The sequence below is a fragment of the Bidens hawaiensis genome, unplaced genomic scaffold, assembly GCF_021521415.1.
Source record: "Bidens hawaiensis isolate Kalapana, Puna unplaced genomic scaffold, B.hawaiensis_p1.1 tig00029147_1, whole genome shotgun sequence".
NCBI classification, from domain to species: domain Eukaryota; kingdom Viridiplantae; phylum Streptophyta; class Magnoliopsida; order Asterales; family Asteraceae; genus Bidens; species Bidens hawaiensis.
In genome coordinates, this window is record NW_027494809.1 from 45,270 (window position 1) to 55,136 (window position 9,867).

Here is a 9,867-nt window from a genome sequence, read left to right on the forward strand (position 1 = left end):
CAGTAACAGGGGGGCCAAAGCCTTGTTTTTTGTGGGCTAGCCTAATTTGCTTCTTTGTAGCTTTTGCAAGATTAACCCATTAGTTTAAATCTATATTTAATAATTCAAGTTAATCCCAACATAATTTCCAATATGTGCTATAACTAAGTACCCAAATTGACTTTTAGAGCTTTAAGTATTATTTTGGTTGCATCGGATCTATTTTAAGTTTTAGTAAACAAAATATATCAATTATCGGTTTGAGTTTACAACACATACTCATTTACTATTCATAACTCTTCAAGTAACATATCAGAGTCGCTCGGTTAACGCTACGAATTATACTGTAGCGACAATTTCAGTTTATCAAAGTCACTAAAGCTTTTAGAGTACCGAATATTTATTTTCTTTCAAAAATTACAATTTTATACAAGGTTACCAATTATAAACTTTTTGTTTGAATTTAACCATACAATAGAAATATCAACAATAAATGAGATGTTGTATAGACTATAGAGGCCAGAGAATTTTGTGAAAACTATGGACCTAAGCCCATCTAATGTCAACACCACCAAAATGGACCAAATATGGTAGCCCATTTCCGAGTTAACAGAAGGCCCAGACAAATTGAAAAGATTTTGGAAGGGCTCTCACAATATATAATAAAAGGATAGTATAGACATCAATGAATTACGTATGAACGTTGTTCTCCTTTGTCATACTAAACTACTCTACTTTGGATAATACGAATTTGTGCTAGCATTTGCCCTAATCTCTATTGTTGATTATTTCGTTACATCGCTTCAATTCGGTTAGAACTTAATCAACCAATAAAAGAATGTCACCTCGTATTTAACCAATTCCATAGAGAATATGATGATTTAGTAGGGGCACCCAAATCCAAGAAGATTATTAGCATTCAACTTAACACAATAAGTTTCACGAAACTTGGTACCAAGCTACCCGATCCTACAAGAGGTTCACCAGAGCTCCCCCATCGAACAAATTCTTTTGATAAGCACATATGATTATTTTCGGACAAGAAAACAACATGTAGCACGAGTACCAATTAAATGTTCCATTTTTATTATCACAACTTCAAAAAATGTAACATCTAGACGAATCCTATCACGTCGATCATGAACGAGAGAGATTCTTTTTTTATAAGTAAATATCAACGCGTTTTGGTTGCCCGGGTGGAAATTTCCTAGGAGGTCACCAATCATGCTAGTACCACCACCTAAGCATGCTTAACTGTGGAGTTATCCTCTCGTTCTTTCATGTCCATGACCAATGTGGCATTTGCTTCGAAATGCAAAAAAAAAAAAAAATGAAGAAGAAGAAGAAGAAGAAGCAGCAGCAGCATAAATAAAGCATAACATATTTGGAAAAAAAAAATACGTTACACGAAACACCTATCTCCAGTCACCACCACCAATTCACCAATTTCTGGTACATCCTTTAACCCCAATTTATTTTTACCGTATTTTTAAATCATAGAGAAAACATCAAACACTTAGTAACCCCAATTTAACATATATGATCACATTTTTATAAGTTAAATCAACATTTATAATTCATAGACCCGGTTGTCTTTTTACCAATTTTGTGATTTGATCATCAATCATTGATTTGACTTACTAGAGTTCGAGCTCGAACGAGGCCTGTTTTGTTGACTTGGAGTCGATCGCGTTATGTTTCCATGATTGAAGTATCTTGCCTTGAGTTATGAGTTGAGGGATGATTTAAAAGACAATGTTTTTCATTATTGTTTGCAGGGTTCGTCTTCAAAAGTGAATGTGACGATTTTGGGATGGACCATTCTTGATGATTATTTTCAGATAAATGGCACGTGTTTGCTAAAAGATGTGAGAAGATTGAAAAGATAACGATTCATGGTGTTGTTTTGGAGTCTAAAACGCATGTAGAGTGTCATATGTTGGCTAGTTTGACTTCATCAATTGTTCGACTTATGAGAATACATTCATGTTGATGTTCAGTTTGTATATGAATATTCGAACGTTCGTGGTAATCTTGACTTGAAATCTTGTTTGAATAGTCGGATTAATGGTTTCTTGGTGAAGAGGTAGGTCCCAGCAGAGCCCAGTTGGACCCGCAAGACTCACCTTGAACAGGGACGTCTGCGCAGAAACCAACTGGATCCGCAGGACCAACCATGCTCAGAGACGTGACGTCCTTACGCGCAGTACGCAAGCTGTTCCCGCAGGAAATGCCTCCCAATGGTGAAGGACTCCGCCTGTCCCCGCAGCCTCGGATACAAGCCAATAGGGAAGGCCACCCGCGCAGCAAGGCTACACGCACAAGGCACTTAGCTCTCGATCATTCAGTGTCACCTGAAGGAATGAGCAAAGCCGGGAACAATCCCGCACAAGGGCGGGAGGGGGAATACTCCCGCCCAAATAAGCCAGTCCGTACGATACGGGAAGATCTTCTGTATTGTACCTGACGAGGTATGGGCAAAAGATCTGACTAAAGATACGACAGCTTATTGACAACAGTATGGCGAGCAGCATGCTCCTGCACTGTGTCACTATTAGCCGCTGCCTACTCACCAACTCCTGTCATACCACGTGCGTAGCCGGCAGTTGGTGGAAAAGGAATAGTACACAGCAGGCCTGGTCACTGTCAGCCGCTGCCTACCCACCAACTACCAGCAGGGCACGTGCGTAGGCCACTGTTGGTGGAACAGGAACACTGTTGCAGCCGGCCACACCTCCTTGGAATCCTACCTTCGGCTATAAATACCACAAATGGTATGACCATCTCATCTTATCTATTATCATCATATTATACCTGATATCTGCTCTAGCAATCTCTTAATATACATTTATATTTAAAGAGCAATCTAGTCTGATTCTCACGCCGGAGGGTGGTCACAAGGAGGAACCCCCCCCTTCTCAGTGACAAGCTCACGGTGTCTGTTTTGCAGGTTATCAGAACCATCTTCTCTGGGTCTAACCCCTCGTGGGAAACATCTATCTAACCCCCAGGTTACTCGTAATCTGCCCGGGGTCCGGTTAGTGTTTCTTCATTGGCGCCATCCGTGCATAAAGCTAGAACATTTTTTCTCCAGTTTTTTCAAACTTCTACAAAAGATGGTTAAAGAAACTCCGGTAACCACAACCCCAGCTACTGGGGGGAATACCGGCAACACAGTTTTTACAAACACTACCCCGGTTACCCAAGCCGGGGCAAGTGAAGTAAATTTTACGAACACTACCCCAGTTACTGTAACATCCCGAAATTTCAAGATAATATTAATTATATTACTTAATAATAGAGGGAAAGTTTACTCGGGTTATCAGGAAATAAATAAAAGAATAGGAGTTGGTATGGGTCGGGCTAGTGTCGGGTAATGGACGTTGGTTATGGATTTGGATTAATAGAGATGGGTTAATGAGAATGGGCCTTTGGTCCATGGGATTTCAGGGATATAAATATCCCCTAAACCCAAAATATCTTTCATTTTTCACCAAACTCCCTAACACACATACACACACACCAAGCACACCCAAAACCGCCGCCGGCCGGGCCGAGAAAGAAGGAAGGATCGAGCGAGGTCCGGGTAAGAGAGAAAGATTAGTGGTGATACCAAGATAAACGAGATCCAAACAAGCTCAAAAGGTATGATTCTTGATCTTGGAAGTTTAAAGATCCGAGCTTTTAGTGTATAAACGACCGAAAATGGTCGGGAAGTGTAGTGGGTGGTATTGAACCTTAGCAAGGGTGTTAAAAATCACCCGAAATGTTGATCAGAAACCGAACAGCAGGCTGTCTGGGCAACTTCGCCTTCATCTGGGCAACTTCGCCTTCATCTGGGCAACTTCGCCTTCAAGCGATGAACTTCGCCTGCAAGCTAAGTTCGCCTGATGAACTTCGCCTGCAAGCTAAGTTCGCCTGATGACAAGTTCGCCTGAGGTTTAAGTTCGCCTGATGACAAGTTCGCCTGAGGTTTAACTTCGCCTAAAGCTAAGTTCGCCTGAGGTTTAACTTCGCCTAAAGCTAAGTTCGCCTGAGGTTTAACTTCGCCTAAAGCTAAGTTCGCCTGAGGTTTAACTTCGCCTGATGACAAGTTCGCCTGAGGTTTAACTTCGCCTAAAGCCAAGTTCGTTTAGAAAATAAATTAAAAACCTAATGAAAAATGTGTTAAGACAGTTAATGGAAATAAAATTTTTCCATGCTGACCTGGCAGCTCGACCCCAGCCAGGGGCTCTGCCCCTTGGACCCTGCTAGGGGCTGCCGCCCCTAGACCCCGCTGCCAGGGGCGCTGCCCCCGGACCCCCGTTCGTTGTGGGTTATATGAAGATAGAAATACATTATGAGAAGTGATAGTTAATTGATACGTGTAACTTGTTCAGTCAGCCGAACTCAGTTAAAGAAGGGATTTACAGCTACCAGAAAAAGAAGCAGAGTTCAGGTGAGTTTCTAGCCCCATTTATGTGTTATGTTTTCGGGGCTGTGTGCATACTCAATATGTTTGTTAATACACTTATCCAAAGAGATAAGTGTATGCCTTATATGGATAATGTGAAATGTATGAATGATTGCTTGATGGTACGTGAACGATCTTCGGATATTGCACGTACTGTCAGGTCGCAGCACTAAGAATAAGGTAAGTATGTTATGTAAGTTTATGCGTATGAACATGATAGAGGTAATAGAAGAAAGAAATGATAACGTATGGTTGTATGGTTGCGAAAAGGGAACCGAGCCCTAATAATACTCGAGGAATGTAGGGCGTAATGCCCTTTATAACGTAAGATATGAAAGTAAGTTAATACAAGAGAAAGTAAGAAAGTATGAATGAAAGGGACATAATTTTATGTGTATGTCGTGTATGGTATATGTGATAGATACGATTGATTGCTTGACGGTACGTGAACGATCTTCGGATATTGCACGTATCATCGAGGGAAGTGATTAGCTCCTTACATGGATAATAAATAACAACTTATAGATAGTGTTCCTTCAATGGAAAGTATAGGGTTCCTTCAATGGAAAGTATAGTGTTCCTTCAATGGAAAGTATAGGGTTCCTTCTATGGAAAGTATAGTGTTCCTTCAATGGATAGTAAAGTGTTCCTTCTATGGAAAGTATACAGAGTGTTCTTCCTATGGAAATTATATATAGTATGGTAATGGTAAGGTTCTTTTAATAGATATTACGTGATGATCCTCCCATGGATATTTATACGAGGTTAAGGTAGAAATGTGTGTCTTCGGATACGTTAAGAAATATATGAGAATAAAATTGTATGTTGCCTGATTAACTAGAACTCACTCAGCGTAGCTGACTTTTAGTATGCACGCAGGTGAGCTGATTATAGAGTTAGCATGAGGATGACACACGGCATGGATTGAACGGCTGGCATCTAAAGAAAGAAGTAAAGATGTTTTAAATATAAAGTTTTGTGTTATGGTATCAAAGAAAAGATTTAATGTTTTGTAACAAATGATTGATGTTTTATATTCCGCGAAAAGTTTTAATAAACTCTGATTTGAAGGACTGTGTTTATGAGTAAATCCGACGCTAAAGTAGGGCTACCGGGTTCGAGGCCTTACAGTTACCCAAGCTGGGGCAAGTGCAGTAAATAATCGCTCACTGGGATTCACCGATACCCAGTCTGAGAAACGAAGACTCCCCCGCCAAACTCTCGATGAAGTTAAAGCATGGGCGGAGGCACGACAAAAGGAATTCCAGGCTGAGTTGGACGAACGCTTGCGTTCCGTACAACAGGCCGACGAATTCGAATACTTGGAGGATGACTCGGAGGAATCCGACTCCGACGCGAACCCTCGCCATAGGGCAAAAGGGAAGCGTAAGGAAACGGACTCCCAACCGAGAAGGCATTTTGGACAAGCCTTCAAACCAAAAAGCACAGGTGGAAGTCCACGAGACTTCTCCAAAACATTCAGACCAAACGTTGCAAATGCGGGAACGTCCAAATTTGCAAGGGACATTGCGGAAGCAATCGCCCCAAAAAGTGCCAAACAAATGTCAAACATCGGCACTTATGATGGTATATCTGACCCAGATGATCATTTGAACAGATTCATAGCGGGGGCAACCGTCAGTAGTTGGACGGAACCTACGTGGTGTTACATGTTCCAAATGACGCTGGTGGGGGCTGCTAGAGCGTGGTTCGATCGTCTACCGGTCAACCACATCTACGACTGGGCAGACTTCCAACAGAAGTTTAGCCAACACTTCAGCCAGCAAAGAAAGTATACCGAGGAGCAATGGGCAATCCTCAAATGCATTCGAGAGAAAGATGAATCTTTGCTGGACTTCATCACTCGCTTCAACTCGAAGAAGCTAAGTCTGGGTAACATTAGCGAAGATCTTGTTCGCGCTGCTTTCATCCAGGGCGCGAACGACCCAGAGCTCATCCGCACCTTAACGGGTAAAGATGGCATGCCATCCACATGGGATGCCATCATGACAGCAGCTAAACGCTTTGAGGAAACGGAGAAGCAACTGGGTAGAGATCTCCCACAGAGCACAAACCTCTACACCCAGAAAACAAGGGAAGACAACGTCCTTACCGCCCAATTAAACAAAAAGCGAAAGCTAGGCATTTGGCAGTCAAGGGTAAACTTTGACACCTCATCCGGCTTGCAACATCGGTTAGGCGGAAGGAATAACGTACAGTCAAACAAGAACTCCAGATGGACGCCGCTCACCAAAAGCGTCACCGAGATATTCGCCACCGAGGAGCTCCCATGGCCAAAGCCTCAAATAATCCGACATCGTCACAATGCTGATCGGAGCAAGTACTGTGACTTTCACAGGACGAAAGGCCACAACACCGAAGAATGCATAGACGTAAAGGACATGGTCGAAGCATTTGTCAGAGATGGGACGCTCGCGCACCTCGTGGCGTAATGAACGCTGAGCAGGCTGATGCGTGTAGAACCCCAGCTGGGGAAAACACGAATAAAATTCCAGCTTCAATGTGGAGACTACATGCTGCGTAAAGAACGAGATCCCGAACCAGGTGCGTATCGGCTCGATGACACTCCCATCCCAACAACATGGAGGGAGCTCATTTACACAGTTTGCATGTAAATCAATTCCAAATCTGTAAAGAAAAGGCCAAGAGCCACTTCTAATGGAAATGATTCTCCTTAAAACATCGATGCTGATAATTTTACATTTATACTTTATGAACTATCAACACGAATATGCCGGTTTTCACCGCATAATTACGTGGAAAGTCGTTGCATGGGGAAGGCGGCATAACCCGCATAAACCCAAAAAACGACAAACCTTCACGCAGGTCAGTTGAAGGGGAAAAGTTCAGTTATCCCACTAAATGAAAGTGCCGGTCTATCCGCATGAATCATGAGAGGAAACTAAACACTAACCTATCAACCAAGCATTGAACGGTTAACTTATTCAACACTAATATGCCGGTTTTCACCGCATAATTACGTGGAAAGTCGTTGCATGGGGAAGGTGGCAAAACCCGCATAAACCCAAAAAACGACAAACCTTCACGCAGGTCAGTTGAAGGGGAAAAGTTCAGTTATCCCATTAAATGAAAGTGCCGGTCTATTCGCATGAATCATGAGAGGAAACTGAACACTAACCTATCAACCAAGCGTCGAACGGTTAATTTATTCAACACAGATATGCCGGTTTTCACCGCATAATTACCTGAAAAGTCGTTGCATGGGGAAGGCGGCAAAACCCGCATAAACCCAAAAAACGGCAAACCTTCACGCAGGTCAGTCGTAGGGGAAAAGTTCAGTCATCCCATTAAATGAAAGTGCCGGTCTATCCGCATGAATCATGAGGAAAATGAACACTAACCTATTGACAACCGCGCGTCGAACGGTTATTCAAGAAAATTTCTAACAAAAGGATGAAGAAAACCTACACGCAGGTCAGATATAGGTAAAGTTTAGCCATCCTACTAAGTGCAAGTGACGGTCCTACCCGCACAATCACTAAAGAGGAAGCAAAACTTCACACCAATTATCTGCCACGTTCAAAGGTTAACTTATCCTAAACACTTAGAAATTTCATAAAAAGATGAGGAAAACCTACACGCAGGTTAGATAAAGGTAAAGTTTTGCCATCCTACTAAGTGCAAGTGACGGTCATACCCGCACAATCACGAAAGTGGAAGCAAAACTTCAACCTATTATCTACCACGTTCAAAGGTTAACTTATTCTAAAACACTTGTAAAATTGCTAATTTAAACTAAAGTATGCAAGTCATACAACGTTTACAAAGCAAGGAACCCAACGACAGTAGCGGTCTTACCCGCAAAAAAATTTATATTTCACAATGGTTGATTACAAGAATGGCCGGGTAACTACCCGCCTACAAGAAAATAAATCTATACAAGCAAAATCTATCCTAGCAGTGGGAAGGGATCTTCAGGATCAGGCTTCAGGGCCACTTCCACTTGGACCAGCCCCATCAGTAGAGCGTGGCAGTTCAAGGAAAGCCTTAAGGATAGCGAGCCCATCATCAGCAGCAGCAACTTCATTTACCTTCTCCACCACCGGATGCGGGAAGGCAGCATACTGGTTCACTGCTTGGTCGTAAACAGCTTCAGTATCTACATCGAATAAAGGGAAGTTGGAAGGCGGAATGCCTTTCTCAACGAACCCTAGACCAAGCAGGAAGCCGGCCTTTTCCCCATCCTCGTGAGAAGCGTTGAGGGCTGCGCTCATGGCATCGTCATAAGATGTCTGAGAAAACCCTTCATATACCTAGCACCCGCAGGGAATTGAAGCCAAGTAAACCTTGGCAAACAAGTAACCGTAAGACGGACGCGGGTACAGTGTTAAGGCAAAACCCTTCACATACCTAGCACCCGCAGGGAATTGAAGCCAAGTAAACCTTGGCAAACAAGTAACCGTAAGACGGATGCGGGTACAGTGTTAAGGCAAAACCCTTCACATACCTAGCACCCGCAGGGAATTGAAGCCAAATAAACCTTGGCAAACAAGTAACCGTAAAACGGACGCGGGTACAGTGTTAAGGCAAAACCCTTCACATACCTAGCACCCGCAGGGAATTGAAGCCAAGTAAACCTTGGCAAACAAGTAACCGTAAGACGGATGCGGGTACAGTGTTAAGGAAAAACCCTTCACATACCTAGCACCCGCAGGGAATTGAAGCCAAGTAAACCTTGGCAAACAAGTAACCGTAAGACGGATGCGGGTACAGTGTAAAGGCAAAACCCTTCACATACCTAGCACCCGCAGGGAATTGACGCCAGGAATACCTTGGAAGTAAAGTAACCGTAAGACGAGCGCTGGTACAGTGTTAAGGCAAAACCCTTCACATACCTAGCGCTCCGCTGGGAATTGAAACCAAGAAGGATCTTCTGGGCAATGCTTGCGGAAACGGAAATAACATCCACGCATAGCGGGAACGTCGAGAACTACGTTGTTTGAAGCTCCAGGATGGAATTGGTGGTTTTAACATAATTGATCACTATGTTCAAAACTACCAAAACCTCATGGAGAAGCCACACAAGTGGGACTCAACGCTCCTGACTTGCGAGGAGGTTACAGACCTACACGCATCATACCCAAAGACCAAGCAGGAAACTCGGGAATTTCTGCAAGTGACAAGGACTTCCGCGGGAAGAATCCCCATGGAAAACCTTAAAAACCCTTGTCATTACCCGTAAAGAACTCTATATCTAAACTTTAAATGTTATCACTATACCCAAAGACCAAGCAGGAAACTCGGGAATTTCAAAAACCCTTTGCTTAAGTCCAAAAGTTCACCTCACTTTATTAAACACGCATGAGAAGAACATTGGACTGGGGGGACTTGAAGAGGTAGGTCCCAGTTGGACCCGCAAGACTCACCTTGAACAGGGACGTTTGCGCAGAAAC